A 13,241-nucleotide genomic window follows, 5' to 3' on the forward strand; every position below is an offset into this window, starting at 1 on the left:
CACTAGTAGGCAATTCATCTTGAGTAAACACAATTTGAGCTTTAGGATTCATCACAGAGTTTATCAAAGACACTATATTACTAGATGTATTAGGTGGAGGAACATTCAAATCTTTCAAGGCATCTTGTAACATTCCATGATGAGCGGAAGAAGTTTGGATCAAATCCCAAAGGGATATCTTAGCAGGAGTAACTTTAAGTTGTTCTATGAGATCATATTCCTTACCCATAACTTGTGAAATACGTGGAGCTTGCGGCAGAATTGGTTGAGGATTAGGAAGAGAAACCGGAATAACAGGAGGAGGATTGGGCTGCCTATTATTTCTAGTATGATAAGTATGGGCAATCACATGATAACTCTCTCTAGTTAATTGCTTGGCATAACTATAAGGACTTATAGGTTTTCTTCCTTGCACAGTGATGATAGGTTTATTCGGAGTAAGAAAGGAATCATGACCATACCCTCCTTGGATAGTAAGGAGAGGTGATTTAGGAACTTGAAAGGTGGGAGAAGGATAAGCACCTTGGACTTCAAAGAGAGGCTTCTTATGCTCATTCAGGTTTATCATGTTAACTAATTTAGAGGTTTTGTTCTTGTTTAAAGATTTCGATAAAGCCACAAAGTCATCAAGAGCATCATCCAACAAAGCATGATCATATCGATTAAAAGGTTTATCTTTTGATTCAAAAAGGAGACATTCCTTCATAGAGGGGATTATTGAAAACAACCATGTTACCAGATTTAGTGGAAGAGTTGATAGGAATGTACCCTTGAGAGGAGTCATTCGACTTATCTTTCTCATCACACTGAAATGGCATAGTAACAATGTTTATGAGTTTTTGGTAAAATGAAGGTTTGGTATCTTTAGGGTTCAAAAACTCATCCAAAGCTTCATCTAATTCATCTTGGCTATACTCATAATCATCATCATAAATATGAACATCTTGCAAATAAAAATCTAACATTTTGAAATAAAAATTGCATAAAACTTAAACACACAATGCAAAGAAAAACACTCTTCCCTATTTTTTTTTCTTTTTCTCTTTTTTTTCTCTCTTTTTTTCTTTTAATGAAAAATGAAACTTAAATGAAACACACTAAATCTAGATCTAGATCTAACAAATGCAATGCAAGAGGAAGCAATGATAGTTTCACGTCGGGTTCACCAAAATGTGTAGGGGAAAAAGTGAGACTAGGTTAACATGCCCTAATCCTACCTTTTGACACACATTCTGGAATACGAAAGAGCCTAGAGGTATCACACAATTGGCTACTTCTTTTTGTGGAAGAGAGAGCCATGGGCTACCTATTAGGATTTCTATTCCTTTGTTATAATTGAAAAATAAAATGATGCAAGTTCAATTCCTAACCCCAAAGTGCAAGTATGAACTAATAACAAGATTGCAGAATTGAGTTTAAACAATGAAAAGCTGTAAACACAAGGACAAGACAAGAATGCAGATGTGTACCCAAACTCAAAATCTGAGTGAAAATGTTCGGGACGGGGGCGCGGGCACCACTATCCTGATACTGCTCTGGAAACTACTCTTGAAACTGCTGTTTTGCAACCTGGAAAGCTATCGAAAATGCTGAAAGTTGCTGTCTAACAGAAGGACCAGGGCGCCCAGCGCCCCTATCCTGGTAGGACCAGGGTGCCCCACACCCTTGTCCTGGTCTTTCGCTCTGAAGCTTGGTGTGCAGTTCTGTCTCGGTTTGCTTCCGTCGGATCTGCAACTTGCGGCGTCGTCCGAATCTTGAAACCTGCACTTATATCTGAAAAGGTATGGTGGGCGGCTATATAAGGTTTTGCCTTAGTCAAACCCCCGCTTTGGTGATTTCCACCTCCACGAATAGCCAAGTTGTATTGTAAAAGTAGTGTGTGTGCAGACCCTGTGTGTGTGCAAGATCCTAAAATGCAAGTAAGCAAACTAGAGCAACCTAGAAAGTAAACCCTAATTGCTTGTAAATGATAATGTAAATACTCCAAATCAAGATGCAAAGTGATCTAAAGCATGAATACAAATGATATAATGAGGCTTATGCAAAGACATGAAAACAACATGAAATCATACCCAACCCCAAGGGAGGGGTACAAGCCAATCTTCAATCGGTGATCCCTTATTGCTCTTCAATGCCTTCAAAGCCCTAAATGGATGAATGAAATTGATGAATGTTTGATGGATGGATGTTGAATGTTGTTGAAGTCTTCAAAGATCTGCTCTTTCACTGCATAGAAGGTCCTTCAAATCAAAATTCTCGGATCCTTTCAAATGAAGAAAGAAAGCTCTCATATATGAAACCCTAGGTCGTAATTTCAACTTTTGGCCGACCTAGAGATTGAATCTCCCACCAATTTCTTGGGGTTAAGCTTTATTTTATGATTGGATTGTGCTCCTAAAATTTCAGGAAAAATGTCCGGGACCATGTGCACTCCGGGCGCCATGGTCCCGACAACTTTTCACCAAATTTTCAGGGCCGTCGGATATGATGATTTTAGAGAGAATCCTGAAGTTACAGGTGACTCCGAGATGTTTTGACCCCCGAAATCAAGCCCCCAAGTTCAAAATAGGACTTAATTAGGGTTTCTGATTAAATGATATATTGGAGGAATAAAATGAAAAGGGCACACTTTAATGAAAGGGCCCAACTTTATGATGTGGAAGATGATGAAATAGAACCTTAGACCTAATTAATTTAATTAATTAAGTGCTAAAGGGGAAATGGAATGCAAAATGCAAAATGCGCCAAGGCGGGTGCTAAACTAGGTGTGAAATTGTACCACCCTAGCAAGTGCGTACAATTTACAACGCTACAAGCATGTATGATTGTGGGGAAACCCTGAGAAGATGAAGTTGTGGCTGAATGGACGGTCACCAATGGAGGAAAAAGAAGGTGAGGATTTAGGTCTGTTTGACTCCTGGTGATAGGCCTATGACTCATAAACTAGCTGAAATATATTTCAAGAAATTAGTCCCACCAAGCATGCCAAAAAAAGAACTGTTGAATCTAAATTTGTCTTTGGAAACAAATAGTCTTATGGGAAATTTAGTGCTGGGGGACCGATTGCGCAGGTTACACTGAATGACCTCCGGGATTGAGAAGCTGGCTCTTCCTTGGTGTTTTGAGGAAAAGGAAAGAAAGAAACACCTTTAAAGACTACGTTGGCGATACGCCAGATCATTAAAAGACATGAGCATACAAATTCCATAAAATATATGACTTACATAAGCCCATTCAATAATCTACAAGTCCGGATCAAGAACATAATCAAAAGATACAATCAAATTTCTTTGTGACATAAGGAAATTTCCATCACGCATTTACTAGATAACATGTATGAGACATAGTTTAATCGGAAAAATCTTTGATAGATAGATTCCCAAAGTTATTGGAACTTTAACAGAACAACACATAAAATACCATCAAAAGCATACTGAAAGAGGCATCATAAAGGCCGTAGGCACAATTTGAATAACCTTCCTCAAGCAAAACCATAATAGTTTTTAAAGGCTGAAAAATAAAACTTCTACTTAACCAATTTAATTGTTCTTTTTTCAAAAGTTCAGAACCCCCTACAACAGGGAAAAAACTAGCATAAATAGAGCCCCAGGCTCCTGAAAACAACCCCCGAAAATACGCCAAAAGGGCATAACCTCCCTGAACAAAAAAACATGTCGTGTCGCTTCGGAGATCACACCCAGCAAAACGACCCCTAGAATTCCACTCCTTGCCTGCAACGGTCTGCATACTACCACAAATTGAAAAGATTTTGCTAACCATGGACGGGCTGCTGGAAATATACAAAAATGTCGGAAACTGCTCGCATACTGCGCCAAAAGGTGGGCCCCAAAAGAGCAACCAATCAGCATGCCTTGCCATTTGTCACCACCGTGCTACTTCAAAAATTGAATGCCTGAAACGAACTGAGGGAGCAACGTCGGGCCGACAACTGTCCTATGTGCCCTGCGCAACTAGATAACAAAAAAGGCAAAATGAACCAGGCCCGCAACAAACCTTAGACCGAGAAAATTAATGTGAACAAATTACCTCTTTTGGCATCAATAGGAAAAGTTTGATAGAAAAGCTCAATCAAAAGGTTGATATTATTCAATGGAAGGGTCATATATGTTATGAAGGCAATGACTATATAATGTGGATGAGGAACAAGAGAAATATTAATTGTGAGAAATTAATTTTTTGGGCAAGAAGGGAGGGTTTTGGATTTGAGTAATTTTTCTCTTAATTGAAGAATATTTTTATCCCAAAAATGGTTAATAGTAGAGCTAATAATGAGGTGAGGCATCCAACTTCTTTGTCTACTCTTTTTCTCTACTTCTTTTGCCTTGCTCTCCTCACAACTCCAGTTTGCTTGTTATGGAATTGTATTCTCTCTTGTAATCACAACGAATCTAAATTAAGAACAATTCATTTTGCACTAGAAATTTCAAATATGCAAGATTAAAGAAAATTGAAGTTTACCTAGCTATATTTCCCAATCCAAAATCATTGTGAATAAACTAAAGGGCATAGAGGATGTATGCTTAACACATCCTTCTATTCATTTCATACTCATGCTCTTCCTTCCCATGCGAATGCAAAAGTCCAATCTATAGATTGAAAATAGTTTTAACCACAATTTTAATAAACTAGGAGGGAATGAAATTAAAATTTGGCATCATATCATGATAATGATGATGGTATCAATGTCTCAACATTGTGCAAGACAAATATTGACAAACAATTTGATAACACCGCTGGACAAATGTGTTGTAAGTCCATTTTTAATGGTGAGAAACAAAAAGGAATAAAAAATGGAAGAGAAATCTAAGCTCTAATAGATCACAACTTAGTTTATGCTAGTTAAGCCCAACCTTAAGTTTTTTTTGGCTCCTCATTAAAATGTAAACCTTGTTGAGATGTTATTGTTGAATGTTTATTTTGAAAATGACATACCACTTATGACCTCACTGATTTATAAATATTTACAAAACAAATGAAATAGAAAAACAACATTAACCCTAATTTCTTTGTATGTAGCAATATACACGGTAATTGGTGAGAGAAGGAAACTTTTTAAAAACAAAGAAACAAATGACAAAAGAAGTCTGTATATGTCCACAGAAACATTCGAGTAAGGACTTCATAATCGAGTTGCATCTTAATATATTAAAAATGGCTGAGAGAACAATGCATAAATGTCATGGGCTTTGTGAGGTTCGAGAGCACAATGAAATTGTCTAATGGGCCACGTCACGAACGAAGAGGATAAAGTATATGCGACCTTATATACTCAGGCACTCTAATTTTCTCTAGAACCAAGAAACGCAACAAGGAGGACAACCCATTGACATCAGTCATTAAAGCATATTCTATGAGAATAAAAACTCTGTATAAAGACATAATGAGGAGATGGATTTCTCCAGGCAAATGTTTTGCAAGCCTAAGATTTTGAGTTGGTATGTCTATCTGTGAAGCCCCCCCAATCGTTATACATCTTGTTCTATTTTTTTTTCTTGGTTTTCTTCTTTGTGGCAATTTATATTTTTCGCTGTTGTTTGCAGGGAAGTGGAGTTCTAATCATGGCGAAGAAGCAGCTGGACGTGCTGACGGCTCTGGACGTGGCAAAAACACAATGGTACCATTACACAGCCATTATAATTGCGGGAATGGGCTTCTTCACTGATGCCTACGACCTCTTCTGTATCACCACTGTAACCAAACTGCTGGGACGAATTTATTACTATGATCCCACCAAAAACAAGCCCGGCACCCTGCCCTCTGAAATAACGTCTGCGATCACGGGGGTGGCCTTCTGCGGAACTTTCTTGGGGCAGCTCTTCTTCGGGTATATGGACGACAAACTGGGACGAAAGAAAGTGTACGGCGCCACCCTGCTGCTCATGATCTTTTGCTCCATCGCCTCTGGCCTCTCCTTCGCCAAATCCACTAATGGCGTGATTATCACGCTGTGTTTCTTCAGATTCTAGCTGGGCTTCGGGATTGGCGGAGATTATCCCTTGTCTGCCACCATAATGTCCGAGTATGCCAACAAGAAGACCAGAGGATCCTTCCTCGCAGCCGTCTTCGCCATGCAAGGCTTTGGCATCCTCACCGGCGGTCTAGTATCCCTCATCGTCTCCACCGCATTTCACGACCATGCCGCCGACCTAGACCGCTATAAAACATCTCATCGAGCAGACTATATATGGAGAATCATCCTCATGTTCGGCGCCTGTCCGGCAACCCTTACGTTCTACTGGCGCATGAAAATGCCGGAAACCGCTCGCTACACGGCTCTGATAGCCAAGAACGCAACCAAAGCGGCGGCGGACATGTCGAGAGTTCTCAATGTCCAACTCCAAGAAAGTTCAACGATAATACAGTCGAACGAACCAGAATATAAGTTGTTTTCAGCCGAGTTCTTCAGACGCCACGGCCGACACCTGCTGGGCACCACCACCACCTGGTTGCTTCTCGATATCGCCTTCTACAGCCAAAACCTGTTTCAAAAGGACATGTTCACCAGCGTCGGCTGGCTCCCTAAGGCCGACAAGATGGGAGCTGTACACGAAATACAGAGGATCGCAAGGGCACAGTTGATAATTGCGATGGTATCGATAATCCCGGGCTACTGGTTCACAGTATTCCTGATCGATCACATTGGCCGCTTTGTCATTCAGCTCATCGGCTTCTTCTTCATGTCCTTCTTCATGTTCGTGCTCGCTATTTGGTACGACTTTTGGAAAAATAACGGGGCTGGGTTCGTTATCTTCTACGCGCTGGCCTTTTTCTTTGCAAACTTTGGGCCCAATAGCACCACGTTCATTGTCCCGGCCGAGCTTTTCCCAGCCAGATTTCGCTCAACCTGCCACGGCATATCGGCTGCAATGGGAAAGGTTGGGGCCATCATTGGCGCTTTTGGGGTTGGCTATCTTGCTGATCCTTCCAAAATAAAAACCAGTAAAGATGGCCACGGCCAGCTCAAGCCTGCTCTGTATCTGCTCGCTTTTACGAATGCTCTGGGTTTCCTTTTCACGTTTCTGGTGCCTGAAACAAATGGAAAATCCCTCGAAGAACTCTCTGGAGAAACCGATGGAGTTGAAGAGAAGGAGAAGGAGCTTAAGGCTATGCCCACCATCAGTGTGTAGCGAAACACATTCTCTGTTTTCTGAAAGCCAGTAGTATATATCTCATTATCTAGAATTGATATTAGTATGACCTTTAGCATGTTGTAACGGCACCACTTCCTTTTGTTTGCCATTAGTTGTAGGAAGGAAATCAAATGAGATGGCGTTAGAAAGGCCATGCTCTCAGGGAATAGCTCAAATAAAAAGCGCCTGCAACTTTACGGCGAGCCACCTCAATGTAATGTATGCGTTAGGATGTAATAAAATATTTAAGAATACATGTAATTTAATTGAGCTGTTGATCGATGGGAATTTGAATCTTTCATATTGATGCTGGTTGCATTCATATCAAGTGACTTAGTGTCTAAATTAACTCTCATTAGATTAATGTGTTCTCTTTTTTAAATTTCATCTAATTCAAACAAAAGATGTAAAGCCTCAAGTTTCTGTCTTTGGTTTGGTTAGTTTAAAGCATATAAGAGTAGAGATGAAGATAGAAGAGTAGAGATGAAGATAGAGGGGGAGAGGAAGAGGAAGAGAATAGACACGAAATAGAAAGAGGTAGATGGAGAGATAAAATTAGAGAGATGGAGATTAAAAGATTGGCAGATAGAGATGAAGAGGTAGAGGGAGAGATAAAGGTAAAGAGAGAAAGAGATAAATACTTATATATAAGGGAGAGAGAGAGAAGTACATATAATATTATAGTGTGTGGTAGAAGTCTATTGGTAAACCCACTTTTATACAAACTACAATTTTTTAATAAGTAAAATTTATATTTTATAATAGTATATGAAAGGTGGTTAGATAAGACGAGTTGTGTAATACGTGTGAGAAGTTATATTTGTGTTTTTTTTAATGAAAAATTCAATTGTATGTATTTTTTTAAATGTTTTATGGATATGGATAGGTGTACATAGTTTTGGAATCAATGATGGATAGACAATGTATGTGTTGATTGGAATATTTTAAATAATTTGTAAGTGTCCCGCCGTTGTAAATGATTTGTGTACATGTTTGATAATAATTTTAAACATTGGCAAATAGAGATGAAGAGGTAGAGGGAGAGATAGTGTGGAAGGAGAGGAGGAGAAAGGGAGAGATGGTTGAATATATAGATAGGAGGGAGGGAATAATATAGATGGAGGGAGATATAGAGATAGTGGTAGAGAGATATGGATAGATTTAAATTGTTTTAGCATATCCACATGAATGACATGGTACGTGCACTTTCTTTCATTCATAGAATGTAAAATGAGAGGATGTGGTTCAAGAAGTTTAGTTATTTTTTTTCAACACTCATCCACCCCACTCCCTGTTAACGAAGAAGCTGCTATTCCCATCACCAATTCTTCAAAATTAAAGCCCATGCACATTGATCACATGCCCCTTGTCTCTGATCAACTTGGTCTAGCCTCTGACCCAACAATTGGTCCTTCAAAATCGCCCTCTGACTGCTTTCAGTTGGTCACTTCTAGGAAGCGTAGGAGGAAAATTAGCAACCTGAATGCCCCAAATCAAAACCATCCTACTATCCCAACTATCAGCCAAGAAACGGGCATCTGTGTTTACCCCCTCCCTACAAATAATAGCTCACCCGCTCCCGCTCGAACCCCGACAAACTCTATTGTAAAAAAGATCATTAAAAAACTTGAGAACCCTAGTCAAAGTGCTAATGTTGCTAGCACCAGTTATAACCCTGCATGTGTGGTGATCAGATCTAAGACCCCAAATAATTCAGACTCCTCATCACCTGCAGGGCTTACCCTTGAAGTTAACATCACCAACCCTTCGACAACCTCTATGCTCAAAGAGTTAGAAGATAATCATGTTATTGAAGTAATCTACGCCAATAAGGGTCTTGAAGAAACTAGGTCTAGCACAGTGGTCCTTGGCTTTCTAGACTCCCAGATGTCTGGGTCCGACATAGGAGGAATTGCAGCTACTAGGAATAAACCATCTGAAGTTAGTGAAGATGAGGACGACCTTATGAAAGGATCCTCCTTGACTAAAAAGAAAGGTAGGCCTATGGGCTCCAAGAATAAAAAGAAATCTGGAGATCCTTACGGTCTCCCTAGTTGAACCTCTTAACCCTCCTCTCTAATGAAATACATCTCTTGGAATATTCGAGGCCTTGAGTCGCATGATAGGAAGTTTGTCATCAAAAGCTCTTTGAGCCACCACAAGAACATAGATTTCTTGATGCTGCAAGAACTTAAATCTGTGGGTTTCCTCCCTGCGGAGTTCTACAAAGCCAATCTTGAATGGGTCACGCATGACCTCTATGACATATACAATGAAGCTCTTGACAATGGCACCCTAGGGGAATTCATAAATAAAGGTATTGTTAAACTCATCCCTAAAGAAGGAGACAAAGCGCTCATTAAGAACTGGAGGCCAATCACCCTCCTCAACATCTCCTATAAAATCCTTGCCAAAGCCTTAGCTACCCGCCTTGAAAAGATTCTTCCAAAATTCATTTTCTCTACCCAAACTGGATTCATTATAGGCAGATACATATTGGAAAACCTTGTCACTAGTTGGGAATCCATGGAATGGGCCAAAACCTCTAACCAGGATGCTGCCATGTTCCTTGTGGACTTTGAAAAAGCCTATGACAGAGTCGAGTGGGATTTCATCCTCATGATGCTCCAAGCTTTTGGCCTCCCTAACGAGTTCTATGACTACTCCAAATTCTCCTCAAAGACACTTCCACCATGATTGAAGTTAATGGAACCCTATCCCAACCTATTCCTCTCTCTAGATCCATAAGGCAAGGCTGCCCTCTTACCCCTGCTCTATTTGTTATTGCCTCAGATGCCCTCTTTTATCTCCTTAGAGATGATACTCTATCTCCTAGAGTCCATGGCATCGTGTTGCCAGATGACTCTGAACTGTTGAATATCCAATTTGCTGATGATACCTCTTTTCCTGGAGCTCTCTAGGAAAAACATCGATTCCATCAACCTAAAAATTGACACCTTTGGTAAAGCCTCTGGAGCTAGGATCTCCAACTCCAAATCTATTTTACTTGGTTGGAAGGATGAACCTCCAGACTGGCTACAGCAAGACGGGTACTCATGGGGAGGACCCAACATGATTGTCAAGTATCTCGGTATCCCCTTCTCTATTTCTCCCTCTCTTTGAGACATGTGGACCTGGGTTAAGGGGAAAATTGATAAGAATCTCAACAAGTGGGATAATAGAATCCTCTCCCTAGCAGGTAGGGTTCAAGTATGTCAAAAAATCCTCTCCTCGTACAGTATCTACTACTCTTCGGTTTGGATGTTCAACAATTATCAAATTTATGAAATTCAAAAGGCTATCAGATGCTTCCTCTGGTCTGATGGTAAGGGCAAAAGAAAGGCCCATGCGGTGAAATAGGCCTGGTGCCACTTAGACAAAAAACTTGGAGGTTTGGGCCTTAAGGATCTTAAGTTGCAAGGAATCTCCCTTGCCGCCAAATGGATATTTCATGCACTAGATGGGCAAGAACCTTGGAAGATTCTTATCAGAAACAACATTCAAAATGGATTCCCCAAGGCTGCCAAATCATGGACAGGCCTCCCACTCAGTGATCTACTTGCTGGAAGTTTCTCGGTGTCTGTCCAAGGCACTTGGGTCTTTAAGTCCATCTGGAAATCCTGGGAGCAGGTGCGTAGACTTATTTGCAACTCTCGCATTGACTGTGATAACACTATACATGGTGAAAGGTTGATATGGTGGAATCTCCACCATAATTCTAAGCCATTGGCCTTAACCCAAGGCTATTCTACTAGATTTTGGCATAACAAGGGGATCAAGTTTCTTATAGACATCCTAGAAAATGACAACCTCATCACCTAGGAGAAACTTAGTAGTAAATTTAATCTCCCTACTTCGCATAAGCGGACCTACAATATGATTAGGAATGCTTGTAACACCCTCAATCTTCCTAAGAATACTCATGTTGACACCCACAGGTACCTCTCATTCCTTTGGAAGGATGGCTCCCCCCTCCCAAAAATTAAATCCAAAGTTATCTACAACTTGCTTAACTAGGACACCTCTGTGATCGACCATGTCAACACCCTATGGAATGTCCACCACAGCCCCACCACTTGGTATAAAACCTTTGAGAACCTTTGGAAATCCCCCATCCCCCCTAAGATCAAGTGTTTCAGATGGCAACTCTTACTGGATAGATTGCCTATTAGGAATAATGTAGCTGCATATGATCTATGTTCTGTCTGCAATAAACCTGAGTCCACTCAGCACATCTTCCTTGACTGCCCTTTTGCTAGGGAGATCTGGTTAATGTTTGGAATATCCATTACTAAGCATGTCTTCACTTATGATATAGTTACTAGTTTCATCCATAATCTTAAAAAGGATGCTAACTTAATTTGGCAAATTTTGTCCTCTTTTATCCTTTGGTTTATTTGGAAACTCAGAAATGAGGAGAAGTTCCAAGGTAATGCTAGGGAACTTACTGGTTTTTTAAAAGAAACTCACACACTATAAAATTTATGTGCAGGTTTGCTTCCTGATGAATGTTGAACGAAACAAACTCTTGCGGTTCCTCAAAGAAGGTCGAGCCACCATATTTATATACGAGATGCAAGATGGGTATGAATGGGCAAGGATCACAGAAAATCAAACCGCCTTTGAGAGTGCAGTTAAGAAACTGATTAAAGAACTTCAAGATACCAGAGCTCCCCCCTTCAATAGGGTTGACATGTGCATACAAATCATGGAAAGGAAGAAGGTGGTCTGGATGGAAGGACCACAGGGGTGGACCACATGATTGGAAGACCAAGATGAAATCCTCCTCTAGTTCCTTATGGCAGCAAGCACAACTTTATTTTGGAGTTTTCTTTTAGTGCATTGTATATGACACTCATATAGTTCTTTTTGGTTTCACTGTTAAGGCCCTGCCTCCCCTGAACTCATCTGTATAACCATGTTTTGGTCTCTTGATTTATAATATAATATAAAAAAAAGAAGTTTAGTTATTTGTGAATGTTGGTATCATTTTATTTCAATTAAATAGTTTAAATTTCATTGGATAGATAGTTGGCATAAGTATTTGAGTCATCTTTGTGTGCAATTATGCCTCTTTTTATTATGATGGTGTCTTTACAACTCTACCCTCTACAACATATTTTCAACTTGTGATTTATAGAGAAGTAGTGATATGGGCTTTAGGGGCTTGTTACAAAGAGATTGAACTTTAAGATATTTTTTATTGCATTTAAATCCCATAAAATGATCGTTGCTTATTTAATTTTATATTGAAAAATTCAATTGCTTTAGCATGAAATATTCCTATTCAATTCCAACAAATTACCAATAAATTTAATTAAATACTAAAAACATAGTTCTTTTAGCATATACTAATTTAACTATACTATACTCATAAATAAACACTTAATATTACATATCTTTGATCCAATTCTTCGCCATGCATTGTTCATTAATATTAATATTAAGTCTATATATGTATTTAATAGTATTATTTATATGATTTTTGTTAACCAACTCTTTTCCTTTAAATTACTTAAGTTTTAATTACAAATTTAAAATTTAATTTCAAATGTACATTATATTTATTTATTATCTTTCATTTTACAATATTCATCACTATAGTCATATAAATTTTATATTTAAAAAAATATAAAAGAATATAAATATGAAAATTATAAAAAATATCACATCAAAATACTTCAAATTAATAAAAACTTACTATGAAATGTAAATATTAAACAATATATTGTTCTCCTATTTATAAAGTTTTTACTATCTGTTTTAATATTAAATTTATTATACTTATTTATATTTATCTTTATTTTATTTTATTTTTATATTAAAAAATAAGTTTTATTTAAATCAAATTTATAAAATTAATTTCAATTAAAATATACTTTAATAAAAATAAATATTGTAAATCTTAATTAAAATAAAAAAAATATTTTTTAATAATATTACTTAAATAAAATTTATAAAATAAATTTCTTTTAAAATATAGTTTAATAAAGATCATATTATAATAAATATTATAAATCTTAATTAAAATTAAAAAAATATTATTAAATAATATTACTTAAATAAAATCTATAAAATAAATTTCTTTTA

The 13,241-nt window shown here is 38.2% G+C and overlaps 1 pseudogene; it reads left to right on the forward strand.

The window, feature by feature from the left end:
- The first annotated feature begins 5,579 nt into the window (after nt 1–5,579).
- On the forward strand, nt 5,580–7,148 carry LOC131064709 (low affinity inorganic phosphate transporter 3-like; annotated as a pseudogene).
- Nucleotides 7,149–13,241: the final 6,093 nt, after the last annotated feature.

This window comes from Cryptomeria japonica, chromosome 8 (assembly GCF_030272615.1).
Source record: "Cryptomeria japonica chromosome 8, Sugi_1.0, whole genome shotgun sequence".
Lineage (NCBI taxonomy): Eukaryota > Viridiplantae > Streptophyta > Pinopsida > Cupressales > Cupressaceae > Cryptomeria > Cryptomeria japonica.